Below are 18,881 nucleotides of genomic sequence, written 5' to 3' on the forward strand. Positions count from 1 at the left end.
GCATACTCACAACAATCTGTATACTGTGTGTGTCCGGTTGTAATATTAACCCTCAGCATGTTCCATCAATGATGTTACACACAGAAATAGGCTGGCATACTCACAACAATCTGTATACTGTGTGTGTCCGGTTGTAATATTAACCCTCAGCATGTTCCATCAATGATGTTACACACAGAAATAGGCTGGCATACTCACAACAATCTGTATACTGTGTGTGTCCGGTTGTAATATTAACCCTCAGCATGTTCCATCAATGATGTTACACACAGAAATAGGCTGGCATACTCACAACAATCTGTATACTGTGTGTGTCCGGTTGTAATATTAACCCTCAGCATGTTCCATCAATGATGTTACACACAGAAATAGGCTGGCATACTCACAACAATCTGTATACTGTGTGTGTCCGGTTGTAATATTAACCCTCAGCATGTTCCATCAATGATGTTACACACAGAAATAGGCTGGCACACTCACAACAATCTGTATACTGTGTGTGTCCGGTTGTAATATTAACCCTCAGCATGTTCCATCAGTGATGTTACACACAGAAATAGGCTGGCATACTCACAACAATCTGTATACTGTGTGTGTCCGGTTGTAATATTAACCCTCAGCATGTTCCATCAATGATGTTACACACAGAAATAGGCTGGCACACTCACAACAATCTGTATACTGTGTGTGTCCGCTTGTAATATTAACCCTCAGCATGTTCCATCAATGATGTTACACACAGAAATAGGCTGGCATACTCACAACAATCTGTATACTGTGTGTGTCCGCTTGTAATATTAACCCTCAGCATGTTCCATCAATGATGTTACACACAGAAATAGGCTGGCACACTCACAACAATCTGTATACTGTGTGTGTCCGCTTGTAATATTAACCCTCAGCATGTTCCATCAATGATGTTACACACAGAAATAGGCTGGCATACTCACAACAATCTGTATACTGTGTGTGTCCGCTTGTAATATTAACCCTCAGCATGTTCCATCAATGATGTTACACACAGAAATAGGCTGGCATACTCACAACAATCTGTATACTGTGTGTGTCCGGTTGTAATATTAACCCTCAGCATGTTCCATCAATGATGTTACACACAGAAATAGGCTGGCATACTCACAACAATCTGTATACTGTGTGTGTCCGGTTGTAATATTAACCCTCAGCATGTTCCATCAATGATGTTACACACAGAAATAGGCTGGCATACTCACAACAATCTGTATACTGTGTGTGTCCGGTTGTAATATTAACCCTCAGCATGTTCCATCAATGATGTTACACACAGAAATAGGCTGGCATACTCACAACAATCTGTATACTGTGTGTGTCCGGTTGTAATATTAATATCATCAGTGATGTTACTTGCCACTGTAATATTAACCCTCAGCATGTTCCATCAATTCAGACAATCATGACATACAATAGGCTGGCATACTCACAACAATCTGTATACTGTGTGTGTCCGGTTGTAATATTAACCCTCAGCATGTTCCATCAATGATGTTACACACAGAAATAGGCTGGCATACTCACAACAATCTGTATACTGTGTGTGTCCGGTTGTAATATTAACCCTCAGCATGTTCCATCAATGATGTTACACACAGAAATAGGCTGGCATACTCACAACAATCTGTATACTGTGTGTGTCCGGTTGTAATATTAACCCTCAGCATGTTCCATCAATGATGTTACACACAGAAATAGGCTGGCATACTCACAACAATCTGTATACTGTGTGTGTCCGGTTGTAATATTAACCCTCGGCATGTTCCATCAATGATGTTACACACAGAAATAGGCTGGCATACTCACAACAATCTGTATACTGTGTGTGTCCGGTTGTAATATTAACCCTCAGCATGTTCCATCAATGATGTTACACACAGAAATAGGCTGGCATACTCACAACAATCTGTATACTGTGTGTGTCCGGTTGTAATATTAACCCTCAGCATGTTCCATCAATGATGTTACACACAGAAATAGGCTGGCATACTCACAACAATCTGTATACTGTGTGTGTCCGGTTGTAATATTAACCCTCAGCATGTTCCATCAATGATGTTACACACAGAAATAGGCTGGCATACTCACAACAATCTGTATACTGTGTGTGTCCGGTTGTAATATTAACCCTCAGCATGTTCCATCAATGATGTTACACACAGAAATAGGCTGGCACACTCACAACAATCTGTATACTGTGTGTGTCCGGTTGTAATATTAACCCTCAGCATGTTCCATCAATGATGTTACACACAGAAATAGGCTGGCACACTCACAACAATCTGTATACTGTGTGTGTCCGGTTGTAATATTAACCCTAAGCATGTTCCATCAATGATGTTACACACAGAAATAGGCTGGCATACTCACAACAATCTGTATACTGTGTGTGTCCCGGTTGTAATATTAACCCTCAGCATGTTCCATCAATGATGTTACACACAGAAATAGGCTGGCATACTCACAACAATCTGTATACTGTGTGTGTCCGGTTGTAATATTAACCCTCAGCATGTTCCATCAATGATGTTACACACAGAAATAGGCTGGCATACTCACAACAATCTGTATACTGTGTGTGTCCGGTTGTAATATTAACCCTCAGCATGTTCCATCAATGATGTTACACACAGAAATAGGCTGGCATACTCACAACAATCTGTATACTGTGTGTGTCCGGTTGTAATATTAACCCTCAGCATGTTCCATCAATGATGTTACACACAGAAATAGGCTGGCATACTCACAACAATCTGTATACTGTGTGTGTCCGGTTGTAATATTAACCCTAAGCATGTTCCATCAATGATGTTACACACAGAAATAGGCTGGCATACTCACAACAATCTGTATACTGTGTGTGTCCGGTTGTAATATTAACCCTCAGCATGTTCCATCAATGATGTTACACACAGAAATAGGCTGGCATACTCACAACAATCTGTATACTGTGTGTGTCCGCTTGTAATATTAGCCGTGTGCTTAGTCATCATTCAAGTGGCGAAAGGCAACGTTCTAAGCATTCTTTATCAAGTAACCTGGGGCTGGATCGAAATAATGTGTGATTCATTGGAAACACAGAGAATAACCCTGGGGATTTCGACCTAAGACATGCCAGATAGAGAGCAGGCCAAATATGGGGGGAGGGAGGGACAGACCGCCGAAATTTTGAAATTTGAGTACACAGAATTTTGTCGTAGTAGGTACCGAATCCTAGCACCAGTAGGCCCACAGAATAATTAATTCTTCTTACGAATCCAAAAGTACCGACTTAAAATAAATTATGTGCATCACATGTGTATCATCAGCACCCTGAATCATCAGTTCAGAATAAGCTGTGATACAGCGGAAAAACAGTAAATAGTCGACGGTCAGTTGCAACGCTAATGGAGCTATTTCCTGCCTATTTTTTAAAAACTTAATAGCATTGGAGAATTAATTTGCTAAGCGTTAGCGAAGCCTATCATTCGTAGGACTGGAAAATTTCATTCATGTATGTGTATCTTTCCTTACGCTATCTCGAAAACGTACTATCCTATAGGCTTAAAATATTGCATAAATTATTCTTTATATAGGCTGCACTGAGTTATGATACACATCAATTCATGAAATTTGGCAGAGCGTTAGCGAATATTTTTACATTGGTATTGTAAGTAACCATGGTGGCAACAAAAAATTAGCATAGTTCATTCCCAAGCCATACAAACACATGTAGGCTAACGATCCCAACACGAACATCACAAAGATGTCATGTGTTGACATCAACTGAAATTTGGCTTGAAATTTTTACAAGGGTGAATTCTGTAATGGCTTATTTTCGTGTCATTTCTCCTAAAAATCCAAAAATAATTTTGAATGCTGACGATACTAAGCTTTTCTTTAGGGGCGATGCAAACTCGGTTTGACGAATATTCTTCACGTTTAACTCTCTAATAAACTCTTCCTAAATACGTCCAAAAGTGAATCGGCCATTTTGTCAAAAAACCGTCTTTTTAATCTTCCTCTAAACCTCCATCTGAATAATGAAATACTCGGGGCTTCATCTGTTGTAAACCTTTTTGGTATCTATATTGAAAGTTATCTGAAATTGTATGTCCACATGGATTATCTATGTAAAAAAATAAACTCATCTATTTATGCCTTGAGATGTCTGGCTTCAATTGGTTCACAGGATGCCCTTCTGCTCGCTTACCACGAAGTCCTCAAGCACCTTCTGACCTTAATATTTTGGGGCTTACCACTCAAAATCATTTACGCTCTCCAAAAAGGGGCGTTGAGAATTGTCACCTGTAGAAAAGGTTCTCGGACGGATGGTGCCTTACCGCTACCTTCACTATTAATACATCATGCAGTCATTTTTATTATTTGAGAACTCTGACTCATAACACTTTAACACGAGATACAAACATAATTTTGTTCCTGACCATTTAAACCTTCTCTTTCTATTAACTCAATTTTTTTATCAAGAGCCTCAGTTGTACAATAGTATTCCACCTGAAATAAAACACGCCCCCCATATACCAATTTTTAAGAAAAAATTAAGGTCTATCTGTCCGAGAGGGCTTTCTACAGCTTAAGGTCCTGTATATATTATTAATAAAGATCTTGACAGTTATTGCACTGTGCGGTTTTGTCAATGCTACACCATATACATAATATATGTGTATAAATTCCAAACTATTGTTTGTTTAAATTGGTTATTTCATGTTTTGACTAACGCCAAAAACTATGTTCAGTGGTGTAATAGATATTTTGACTTTGACTTTGAACTTCTTTCTGTAGAGCATCTCGAGAATTACACAAACAACCTCAGCGAAGCTTACTACTCCATGGAATTTGGTTGAGAGTTATTTTTTAATTATTGTTATGGTTAACCGTGATGGCAACGAGAATAAAGTACAATAAATTATATTGTAAACAAAGTGAGGACAGCAATATGAGATTTTAATATGGAACGTATGACTTTTATTCACAGAGTAATATAGTCTAATAGAGTGGAGAATCAATCAGATTGTTAAAAGTAGGTGGAAAGATTTGATTTCAACGCACTCCTTCGTTGTATTCTTCCTCCTCGCTGGAACATTTATTATTCAAAGTAACTTAATACATGAATATTTAAATGTACCATTTGGAAAGATATGCAGAGAAAGACTTCGGGTCTTTTTCGTTTAAGGGCCAGCACCTTACAAACATACTATACCTGACTGACAGTGCATTTAATCGTTTTTTTGGTGTTATTATTTCTTAGGGCAGTAGTCCAGGTACTACTTCTAGTATAAACTCGTCTTATCTTATCAGTGATAAACGCGCGCCGCTTATCTTTTGCCTGTAATGAAACCTGCGTTAGTTCTGTGAGTTATACTTAGTTTTTCTTGTTCAATAAAGCGTGGTGAGTTGATCTGGGCTTGGACTTTGCAAGCTCGAGTTAATTTTTTTTTTCTAAAAGAGCAAGCAGCGCAAAGCGCTGCGCAGCGGGCAAGCATCGCGTGATCTGAGTTTTGAATAGGCAAGCTAGGGTCTTTTGTGCTGGCCCTTAAACGAAAGAGACCCAAGACTTCACCTATGACTTTGAATAGAAATTTTGCATCAAACTTCATTTCTACATAGACAAGAATGGGTTGGTGCATGCAGTTGAAGGTGGTGCATGTCTAATCATGGTATTTCGCTGGGCGTTTGTCACTCATCACTCATTAGGCAAAAACGTATTTTCCGATAAAAAAATTAACGTAAAAATTACTCTTCTGTGAGGTTGTCCATAACAAAACCTGCAGCGCAACATGTGGTGTGGCGTACTCATGGTTCGATATAAATTTAATTTAATTAAACCGAATTTTACAGTTTAGTTTCGAAAAAAAATTATAATACAATTCTAACATTGTTATGAACCCAAATATAAAATTCTGGCTACGCCCCTGGTCTATTGTGCGATCGTACACTGACTCCGACGCTGATGTAATGAGAATTGAGGTGAATGGGTGTGATAGGGTGAGCGATCGGGAGTGGGAGGGAAATTTCGTACGGTGTGTTGACAACACTGCGGCGGTGCGATCAGTCACTCGCGGGCAGTCGGAGGGGGGGCACGCTTGTTCTCTCCGAGACACTCTACCCATGCGATCCCGCCGTGGTTCTCCCATTGTTGGAAAATCACTAGAGAGACTTTTGAAAAACAATGATCAGTAAAGATTAATAAACTTCAATTCATTCCTTCTTTAGCTTCCTCGGGGGTTGACCCGACCGCAACCGCTTCCCTCGTATGCGACCGAAGTCATGGGCTTCCCCGACCTCGGCGAAGCGGAATCGTGCAGGAGTCGTTGACGGTACTTCCGGAGTTCCGCGATGACAGTGTAGTGCCAGGAGGCATAGAGCGAGGACATGTGGAGGATAGTGGTGGTTCTGTGCGTGAGTGTGGTGGTTGTGGTGGTTGCGGCGCCCCCAGGCAGGAGGTTACCCTACACGGATACCACGGTAAGGAAACATTAATTTTTAAAAAAATTCAATTTTTAGTCCCGCGTTGCCAATGCAAGCTTGTGTAAGCTTGAAGTCGACCGGAATTCAATTTAAAGAAACCCCACAATGTCCTTAACCTCTCGAGGGCTACCCTCGTAATCTGTACTGTGAAACAAATCCGTCTTCTGGTTGCGAATAAAAATAATTTTCGTGTTTAAAACACTGAAAAGTCTGCTGCAAAGGAACACACATGACACTGTGAACTGTGCTGATTGTTTGGTGTAATTTCTTAATTTCAAAATTTGGACTTAATTTTCATGATTTTCCGTCAGTTTATCGGTCCGCAGAAATCTAGAGAACGAAACGAGCTGTATATGTGAAATGTTGCATTCAACCTCAGCGAAGTTTGGTCATGGTGCATACCAATTCATGCCATTGGGCTGAGCGTTATTGTTACATTGATCTTATGGTTAACAGAGGTGGCAACGAGAATAAAGCAGAATATATAAAATTGTAAAGAAAGTAAACTCAAAATATGGACAAAATAGAAGATACAACATTGTATTGTAAAACATCGAAATTATCGAATTGACGTTCTGGTAGGAACTGTAACTTCCCAATGACTGGGGTGATTTCCGTTGTTTACTTTCATTAAAATACATATGAGCGACGAATTATGTTTTGTAAAGTTAGACGGGTTTACAACTTTTGTTTTTAATCAACTTTATTATTTCTTGTTGCGAAACAAACTGCATGCATCATAATTACAGGTACACTCGCTTACAAATTTTGTATTTTTATTTATGTCATTTTAAAATATTTACTTTTGTTCTGAGCACACCGGAAAAAAAATTGAATGCAAAGGTTTTAAACCTTTTTATATTTTTTTTATAGTTACTATATTAAACACTTCAAGCTTTTCTTTCAGTTTTCTCGTTAAAATAATTAATTTTTGCGTACTGGTTGCTAAGCATTTTAATTTTAATAAAAGTATTATAATTATACCATAGATATATTCTTCAGCCTATTAGAATGTAAGGCTATAAGGTCAGCCTATTTCAGACTGTTATAAAAATTATAGTCAGTTTTATCAGCCTATTAAATACCACTCCCAGGAAAACCCCAAAGAAGAGACTACAAACGTACATCAGCTGTTAGTCTGTAGTTATAGCCCATTGTTGTCCAATAAACAATCAGATGCTTTGTTTATCTCCCAGCTACGACACTGTGTCACCCAATTCGATAACAACGATGTCATTCTCAGAGAAGATGCAGAAAGACCACAAACATACATCAGCTGTTAGTCTGTAGTTTATAGCCCATTGTTGTCCAATAAACAATCAGATGCTTTGTTTATCTCCCAGCTACGACACTGTGTCACCCAATTCGATAACAACGATGTCATTCTCAGAGAAGATGCAGAAAGACCACAAACATACATCAGCTGTTAGTCTGTAGTTTATAGCCCATTGTTGTCCAATATCCAATCAGATGCTTTGTTTATCTCCCAGCTACGACACTGTGTCACCCAATTCGATAACAACGATGTCATTCTCAGAGAAGATGCAGAAAGACCACAAACATACATCAGCTGTTAGTCTGTAGTTTATAGCCCATTGTTGTCCAATATCCAATCAGATGCTTTGTTTATCTCCCAGCTACGACACTGTGTCACCCAATTCGATTACAACAATGTCATTCTCAGAGAAGATGCAGAAAGACTACAACATTCATCAGCTGTTTATAGTTATAACACATTGTTGTCCAATAACCAATCAGATGCTTTGTTTATCTCCGAGCTACGACACTGTGTCACCCAATTCGATAACAACGATGTCATTCTCAGAGAAGATGCAGAAAGACCACAAACATACATCAGCTGTTAGTCTGTAGTTTATAGCCCATTGTTGTCCAATAACCAATCAGATGCTTTGTTTATCTCCGAGCTACTGTGTCACCCAATTCGATAACAACGATGTCATTCTCAGAGAAGATGCAGAAAGACCACAAACATACATCAGCTGTTAGTCTGTAGTTTATAGCCCATTGTTGTCCAATAACCAATCAGATGCTTTGTTTATCTCCGAGCTACTGTGTCACCCAATTCGATAACAACGATGTCATTCTCAGAGAAGATGCAGAAAGACCACAAACATACATCAGCTGTTAGTCTGTAGTTTATAGCCCATTGTTGTCCAATAACCAATCAGATGCTTTGTTTATCTCCGAGCCAAGAGACACTCTACTGGGTGCCCGCTTCTACGGATTCGTGGTGCATTCTTTGTTCTAAAAGCATTTCAACATTCACAGGCCTTTCTTGTTAAGAATATAAAACACTGTAAGAATCCCTACCTTATGCTTAAGGGAAGCAGTTCAGACAAAATTGTTTTACAAAATTTCGATTCAATTTTGTTTTGAATAACCACAAACGTACATACATACCCGTTATATATATAATTTTCAAATTTAGATATGTTTGTTTACGTAACCTAATCTGTTTCATAGATAATGCGTGTACATATATACGCAATTCTCCATTCTTCCACAAACTCCTCGGCTATGTTTTAGATGTATCCATGCTATTAAGGATAAGGAGGTACCAAAGGGTTAGTAATGTTATATCTAAACAAAGATGGGAATAATGTGAGATGGCTAACACCATTGCCGTTTGATGTTTTAAATATCTCCTACCTGAGTTAGAAAACAGAGAATGAGAGTATGATGACAAACGTGTGCAATTTCCTTTTTTAATATTATGTACACAAAAAGGGAATATAACTTGACGGTGACAATATCATGTTCAGAACAATTTCTTCTCGAACAGGATATATCTACACATTTGAACTACCAAACGTTAGTTTTTTAAACACCATTTACGTAAAGAAGGATAAAGATATCAAAGTCCTAAATCTTGGCAATTTCTTGTTTTAATCATTCTTATCCAAACTAGTAAAATATATCATATAACACGACTTTTAACATTTTATTCCCCAGATAATTTCCAATTGAAGAAACAAACTGATACATTCACTACTGATACCAAAACAACGGTAATTACTAATTGCTACCTGAAGAAGATAGTAGATGTCAAATTCCAAAACGTTGATATTTTCTTGTTTTAAATATCACGTATATAAGTATGAAATAGATACATGCCTACAGCAAAGGCAAATACAGCACAAGAACACAATACAGGTATAGATAGCACAGTATAGATTACTTGTGTCTTGTTTTAGATACCTTATACCTAAAAATTTGATATTTTTTAATGTAGAAACATTTATTTTTTTATATATCTCCTTCTAAAGAGGAAAAATAATTTATGATACCAAAACGTTGAAAATTTTATTATTTATATGTTATAGTAAATTAATTTGATCAACGTATCGTTGGACTTAAAATTTTTGAATATTATTGAAAATTTGGAGTGTCACAACGCTCTGGTATGATTTATTTATTTTAACCTAGTTTTTTAATTAGGTGTTCGGTTACTTACCTGAACAAGAGATCAGATTGCAGATCTCGAAACGTAGTGTTACTGCTGTTTTGTGTCACTGAACAATGGCAAATTTCCGGAAAATCCTGTTTATTATTGAAAAGTTAAATATTTTTTCAAAATTCCAAATTACACACTCAATCCTCGTTTGGTCGGTCTGTCCTTTTTTGAGTTTAGAAGTTCGTAGTATTGAATCCAAAATATTTTTTTATTTTTGTTTTAATAGGCTGACCTGCCTGTAGCTCATAATTAATAGTCATATCGTGACAAACGTTGATAACGTTTTAAAAACTTTAATGGTTATAAAACATGACAATTGAATAGGAAGTACCGTTTAGCATCTTTTATTCCCAGTGGGGCAGTGATAAGAGGACAGTCGTAAAGAAATTTTTACGGTTTATAAATACAAATGGTGGAAGTGCTTCCAGCGAGTTCGTTCGGCATCGATCTTGGGGTAACGCGGCTCTTCAAATATTTGCCGGAACAGATACCTTTCAATGGAACCGTCTTACTTGTGGGGCTATCTCTAACGTAAGCTTCTTCCAGCAAAGCCGCAATTCCAGTCATCGGTTCTATCTCCAGCCTGGAGCTCGAATAGGCCGGTTCGTGCACTCCGTTCTATTTCCGCCACGGCCTCCGCCAGAGCTGCCAAATTCGCCTCCCGCTAGAAGCGACGAAATCGATTATTCCCCTCGTTCTGCCCGGCGAGCCGCACACGCCGAGTAGCGTCGCGACGCTTCGGGTATTTTCGGCCCCGCTCGGGTCCAGCAGACTACTTTGTCTGGAGCTTGCCAATTTTCGGCGCGCGCCAGTGGTCCCCACGTGTGCCATGAAAGGTGGTGCAGTAATTATTTCTGAAACGATACCTTTTACGAGTGTTTTATGCTTCCGGTAAAGTTGAATGTAAATTTACTCATTAGTCGGTGTTACCGCCCAAAATTTTACGTGTCATGTAAAAAAAAAAAAAATAAAAAGTCCCTTTCTCCTCTACAAAGAAATAAATATTAAACCTAGTCAACATGCCAAATTCCTAAGATTGTTTTTTTTTTTTTTTTAGAAGTGGGAATTTGTTCAACGACTGATTACAAATTGGATAGGATTAATGTCGGATTGGCTTACAGAGCAATCCAACACTAGAATGTATAAAAAACCTACAGAACATGTTAGTGTTTTTGTGTGGGCTAACGAAAAAGATTTGACTTTTCTGGTACCCGTGATTTAAGGGCCTTACAATTACTATAGATTCTATTCAGTTATACCTAAATAGGGGTAGTAGACTCAAACTCATAAAGGTGAAAAGAGAGGACATTATAGCAAAAAGGAGGACGGTATTAAATATTCTTATACATTTTGCGAAACACATTTTATTATACATTATTAGAAAAACGCACATTACAAAATAATACTGAATTGCTTGTAATGGAAATAAAAAAATCAAATTAGGTTTGTTTTGGTATATCAATTGAAAAATAAAAGGAATTCATATTATTAAAGTGTATATTGATGGTTAAAAATATTATTTGAAGCTATCATTTTGTATGAGGCATAAGATTCAATTAATTATTATTCGATTCTTTTTCCTTAAAAATTGTAACTGATTTCAACAAAACTGTATAAAATTATATTTTAGAAGGATTTGTGAAATAATTCAAATTAATTCATTGCATTGATTCTTACATTATTAGTAAGATGTACTAGGGATAGGCTGTATCAGAAATTATCACCACAACAGAAACATGTAACTTATTACTGTATAACAAAATTAACCAACAACATATATAAAACATAAATAGGAAATCAAGGGGTAGTAGTGCTAGTGCAGCTGAGCGGATAGAAACAGTGAGTCAGTAACACTACCTGTATAGACAACACTCAACATACAACCGAATCTAACAGCAGTTCACATGCCATGGCATTACGCGTGCGCTGCAATAATTTTCAATGGTCTATCTTCGTGACTTCAGAAATCAGAAGACTTTTTTAACGTGATGATACTATTTTTGAACATTCAAACGTTCGCCAAAAAGCCGGACATTCGACAATAGTATTCAAAAGCCGGGAGGGCAGGAGGACAAACATTAAAAGTCCTCCTAAGCCGGACGTCTTTTATGGGGCTGTTCCATTTTAATCTCCCCTCTACACCCCTCACCTAACACTGTTGCCAGGTGGTCAGTTGCAATATGGCAACTCCGCTTCAAATGTCATCGGACAACTTTGGTGCGACCTACTCTAGCGGGTAGATTCGGGTAAATTCAACACGCGTGTAGGACCCAACAGAGAACTGATCAGCTGTTCTCACGTGTGAGAGAACGTGCCTCTCAGATTACCCTCAGTTTATTTACTTCGCCTAGATATTTACCGAAGTAGTGTGAGCAGGTCAGCTAGCTTTTCTACGAGAACCAATATCTGTATTAAAGTTTGTTATTGACGATGGAAGGTTTGAAAGGATAACAGGATTTCGGACATTTGCCATCCTTATAGGTTACAAAAGGTATAACACAACGTTTCGAAAATTGGAATCTATCCTCTTCGTCAGGTGGGGGAGGTATTAATACATACAAAAATAAAGAACAGAATGAGGTAAAGAAGGGAAAGAAAAGGGTATAAAAATACCCAATTTAGTCCAGGCGTTGTCACTGCACAGGATTAAAGTCCCGAGCACAAATCACAAGTACGAGAATCACAATCACAAATCACACCAGCACAGGCTACAGTGGGATAGTAACAAGAATGTCGATATCGGCTCTTTCATCGGCAGGTACCGTGGGTATGTTTGAACCCTTTCTTTTCCTTCTTTAATTTATTCTGTTCTTTATTTTTGTATGTATTAATATCAACCCCACCTGACGAAGAGGATAGATTTCAATCCTCGAAACGTCGTGTTACACCTTTTGCAACTTATAACAATGGCAAATGTCTGAAGTCCTGTTATCCTCACAATCAACTTATTATATCAATAACTACTTTCTAGTTTCCTGATCCGAACTAAATTACATGTTTTGTTCTCTTTAATTCCATAATATGGATGAACGATGCGACTAATTTCAAAGTTTTAGTCACTTTTAACGGTTTTGCTATGGATCTTTCGCTCGAACCACGGAGAGAACTCGGGTACAGTATTGCCCAATTATGAGTCTGCCGTAGAGAAACCACTTAGAATATCAACAATGTTGAACCTCACACACTTTTACGCCCCTTTTTAATCAAAGCTTCATGCCAGATTTGTCATTTTAAAGGCACAACGATTTTATTTAGTTTTGCTTGTGAATCGAATACTGACTGACTATTGAAACGATGAAATGCAAAAATGTTCGAGATTCTTTTACTAAACTGCCAATAAAATTACGAAAATATGTAAAAAAAAAGGATTTGGATCTTTAAAACATCATCCGAGATTCTAGGATTAAAAATAAGATTTTTTCAAAAACTGTGTTCAAAAACTAAACACATGGCTGTTTCACTTCGGGCTATCAGTGACCCAGTGGATATGGTTTTAACATTACATACATGTGTTCAGGGCACTGGAGTTCCATGTAGATGCAAGCCCTTAGAAGAGGTGAGGGAATATAAATATTTAAGGGTTATTTTTTACAATAGGCTAAGTTGGAGGAGACATGTTCAATATATTAATAGCAGGTTGCGCAAGTGTATTTTTATGTTTTCTAACTTATCTCGTATTCTAAATTTTTCCCAAATTAAAACTGTTTATTATGCTTACGTTCAATCAATTATACAATACGGAATAATTTCTTGGGGAGGAGCCTTTCTTTCAAAAATTCAACCAATTCAAATAACTCAAAAATCTATAATTAAAGCCGCGTTAAAGAAACCAATCCGATATCCTTCAGATTTGTTGTACTCTGAGTTTAAAGTGCTTGATGTCAGACAACTTTATGTAAAACAACTAATGTTATACGCTTTTAAAAACAAATTTCAGTTTTGATTTCAACTCAGCCCTCACACACAGGCTTAGCCCATGTGAGGGCTCTCTCTCTTCACATAACTTAGAAAATATTTGTGTTATATTTTAAGTTCATTTATTTTACATATTCACAAAATGTAATTAGTGATGTTTTGAGAGAAATAAAGCTAATCTATTCTTAATCTATCTATTCTATTTTAAATTATTTGATTTTTAACTTTGTTCTTGTGGGACTATAATCAAGATGGCTTCCAGTCAACCCTTTTATTGGGTCCACTGTTCATAAATGATTTCGGTACAATGCGTATTTTGCAACTACGATTTGAATGTACACGAATTGTAATATACTGAATATAGTCGAGTGGATATCTTATCTGAGTTATTTTATTAGTGAATTGGAATGTATTGTTAGCTTTCGAAAACTCATATTTGTGTTGAGCTAGGTCCCAAGTGAGCAAAAGAAGCCGGTGTAGTCTAACAATAGAATTTCAGCCCTCTGCCCAGAAATCCGTAGCACCTGAATTAATAGAGATCCTCGGCGAACCCAACGCTCCCGCACGCGCAGGCACGGCCCTTAACAATCGGGTCATTTAATATGGACTATATACTCTGACTATAGTATTAGCAAATAGTGACTGCGGCTGTGGAGGGAATTAGAAGCGGCCACAATTCCGCGCTATTAGCTACCTAATGCACTTCCCCAATAAAACCCAGATTTTTCATATTTGTAACGTTATCCAAGTGTGATTGGTATACACAGATACTAGGTTCCGTTCTAAACAAGGACGTACCCAGCAAGAGGATCCAAGGGGTCTGGCCCCTCAAATTTTTAATTTTTTAAATTACTTTTTTGGTAAACGATTATTGTTATTTAAATAATTCATATTACAGACATGTGCTGCTGAAATATCCTTATCAACATTTAAACGGGTCAAAAACTTTTCAAAAACAAAATGGCACTTGCCTTACTACGGGAAAATATCAGTCGTCTTAACCCTCACCTCCCCATATCCCCCAAAAATTTTTCTCTAGCTAAGTTCTTGGTTCTAGACGAGACAGCTTTACTTTATAGGAATAACAAAGTAGTTCTTACTTAGTTACTCCGGGTTGATATGATTATATGAGATTACTTTGCCCTTCTTCCCAATTTATACTCCCTTTACTCAGTATCTTAGTTTACAATATCTCAGTCGTCCATACAACAAGTTAAACTTAAAACCCCGTAGTGTTGTACTCCATAAAAAGAACTACACAATGAAAATGGCTAGACAGAGTTGTGTAAGGTAAGGGTAAACAGCTAAGCCGATTACAGTGTAGCGTGAGTGTTAGTCACAGGTCAGACTGACTATCGATTGTTGGGTCTGTTGTCTACCTGTTGTCTCCCAGCCTAAGTTACCGTTGTTGCTTTGTAGTCTGTTATCACGTTTGTCGTCTGATTACAATCTAACGTGAGTGTTAGTCACAGGTCAGACTGACTATCGATTGTTGGGTCTGTTGTCTACCTGTTGTCTCCCAGCCTAAGTTACCGTTGTTGCTTTGTAGTCTGTTATCACGTTTGTCGTCTGATTACAATCTAACGTGAGTGTTAGTCACAGGTCAGACTGACTATCGATTGTTGGGTCTGTTGTCTACCTGTTGTGTCCCAGCCTTAGTTACTGTTGTTGCTTTGTAGTCTGTTATCACGTTTGTTATCTGATTACCATCTAACGTGAGTGTTAGTCACAGGTCAGACTGACTATCGATTGTTGGGTGTTGTCTACCTGTTGTCTCCCAGCCTTAGTTACCGTTGTTGCTTTGTAGTCTGTTATCACGTTTGTCGTCTGACAAAAACAAGGTTGTGAAACGTGAAGCTGTGCAAATAAGATAAATTTGTTTACTGATATATAAATTGTAATGTAGTTTACAACAAATTTAATATGCACCAAAAATGATTAATATGACCGCCAAAAATGTATCCAAAGGTCTTGCAACGCAACATTTAAAACAGTTTAGCGTTAGTCAACCAGGCAGCCAAGATAAAACATAACCTTATAACAAACAAGCTGTCTTTTTATTGTTGCAACAATCAGCTGTTTTAATCAGCGCTCATATCAAGCCTTTATATTGGTCGTTTTAATTTATGTAATGTAAATGAAAACTTGTTAATAAAATAAATTGTTCAATCAGTTTTCGCGATTTTTTTACTTTTTGCCTGCAAACAAATTAACTTTAATATTTATATAATTAATTACGTGTAGTTGAAGAAACATTATTACGAATATTAATCCATGGTACAGCCAAGTAATATTTGCTCAGCTGATTTATTCTTGCCATAACTCACAATGATGGAGTTTTGGTGGGGCTGTACCATTACACAAACCCCGGTAACCATATCTTTTGAGGATACCCCGTTACCTCTCAAAATTGTAGGCTTTTTGAAGTTTTTGACTTGCTACAGGGGAGCCTGTGGAGATGACTGGGACGGTGGAGCTTCCAGCGTGTGATTAGCCTATATCATTATATTCATAAATTAAGTTTGATCAATAAAGTAATTTTGTTTTACATTATAGGTATAATAATTATGTAAAGTTTTCTGTATATGGTATGAGGTTGTGTGGCAGAGAGCGCTTAGTAGCCTAACTTTAGGTCTCTAATAAAGGCGTTTTTTATGTTATTTCAAAGGCTATAATATGTGAGTTTGACAAGAAAAATAGTAATTAAACACGGTTTAGTTGTTTTAGTAAAAATATTGACGTCGAATTTCACAAAAAAACTACTGATGTAAGAAAAAAATGCACGTTTTATTTTTTTGTCTGGCCACCATTTATGATAAAGAGGTATTTTAATAAATTAGTTAAACACCACAAAACACAAAGATAATAATTCCATGTGTATTGTGATAAGGGTTTAATAAGTTTCAAAGCTCTAAGGCAATCCAGTTTGAAGTTGTGCCAAATCAAAGTTTGCAGTTCTCGGTGGAGCGGTGGCGTGTAAAGCCAGAATATATAGCGGCGCCGCGCCGGTGCAGAATCATTGGGAGGACCGATCCGGCAAACTCCGACACTTGCCTGTCCCTCAGGTCACATGGGCGGGGGCACCAACTACCTCAGAAGCTGGTGCCTCCTACCTACACCTTAGTAGTGGACATTTCTTCTCATTATAGTGCCTTTTACACGAGTACTTGCTGAATTGTAAACGCGCGCTTGTAAAAAGCCTTTTACAAGAAATTGTCGTGTATTTTACACTTACTCCAATACACGATCTTCTTCTTCGCCTGAGCTCTATTCAATATACGGCAGGTTGGTCACTCTGTAAGGATACCGTAGTTAAAATTCTTACAACACATACATGCTATAAATTCAACAACAAGCACAACCAGAGTCGTAAGCTGGTCCTGTGCTGTGGTTAGGATTCAATGTCTTCCAGATATCCATGTGAATTTAACTTGTAATTTTTATTAGATCGGTGGCGTCGAGGTTATGATTGCCCTGGGTGCCGCCAACTCAAGATACGGCCCTGAGCTTTGGAGGTGATGTAAATAAGGAAATGGGGCGAAAATGTAGGATAAGTTATACAGGAACTGACGTATACAGGAGCATCAACATTCAGGCTGGAAATTCGGAGTATTAAATGTTTTAAATAATCTTTCTGCATGCATCTTGCCGAAGGGTGACTGTAATCTATAGAATATAACATTATACATGATATTACAGAATAATGGGTATGTATACTACAACTATATATTTTTTTATTATAACAGTTATTTGCCAGAATGTGTCACAATTTTATTTAAATTAAACTGAAGAATGTCTAAAACTGGTGCACCCCCCTTTACGTTCAAGGAAAGACTGATAAAATTCCCATAGTATTAAAAAGAAGTAGGCCTACTTATCAAAATTGTATAGAAGCTGCTCGAAGGCTTATTACATTATACATTTTGCAGAAACTCTTCTAATTTTGGACTTTCAGGACATTGTAGTAATTCTTGTGTTTTGAAATGACATGTGTTATGTAATTTCCTATTTTTCTGTAAAAAAACCTGTTTTATTTCAGTCATGTGCGCCTGAAGATGTTTCCTTCAAAATATGTCCTCACAAATGGACCATATAAAGTTACTGGATTGTCTAATTTTGTAAATTTGTGCAAGAAGTATGTCCGATAAGAAAGTCACATTTACAATCAACGTATTATTTTGTGGAAACAAGTAAAAGACTCAATTCCACTGTGTTCGCCTGAAAGTCTTCGAAATTCTACGCGTAGTTGTGACTCTCGGGTGATACATAACGGTTAGTATTTAAACATAATAGACACTCAACACAAAATAACGCAGAAAAAAATCATTCGTTAAAGATCACAGTTACAAATCCAAACGTCCAATAGAGCAACGAAACAAAAGTACTTTCGAAAAGATTACTACCGAACGAGTTTATCCTCCAATCAAACATAGAGCATTTAAATTATTAAAAGTTGACACCGAATGCAGAATCCGCAGACCCTGAAATGATCGGTCTCGTTCGCAGTGATGTTACGACACCAGACCCCGTAACGGACACGACTCCCCAGCCGAGCGTCTGCTCTGCCACTGTTTTTGTCCCCAACAATGACACTGCATTACCATACGAGCAGACAGACAGACGGGCAGAGAGACGCCCACAACATGCCAGACGCGTACCGCCATTTCCGCCCTTCCCGACGCGGTGTCCTGTCTCCTGTCCGGAGAAAGTAGGCTCAAGAACTCGCGTGGACTGTGAACCAACGATGTCTCCAGTCTATGTTTTCTGATATCTTGGCCGAGTGGGTCTGAGTTAGAGATAGCGCAGGTTCGAATTCTGTCTGTGACCCTTGCACTTTTTATCAGTACCATCGACCTTGTACTATATCGACTCTCCCCCTTATTCTGTTTGATAACCCATGAGGACGGGCAGAATAAGGCTTAAAAGGGGATCGGCTTCTCCTTTTATTAAAAAAATAAAATAAAAAATAAATAATCTTCACTTGCCTCATTGG

Source organism: Homalodisca vitripennis, chromosome 8 (genome assembly GCF_021130785.1).
Source record: "Homalodisca vitripennis isolate AUS2020 chromosome 8, UT_GWSS_2.1, whole genome shotgun sequence".
NCBI lineage: Eukaryota > Metazoa > Arthropoda > Insecta > Hemiptera > Cicadellidae > Homalodisca > Homalodisca vitripennis.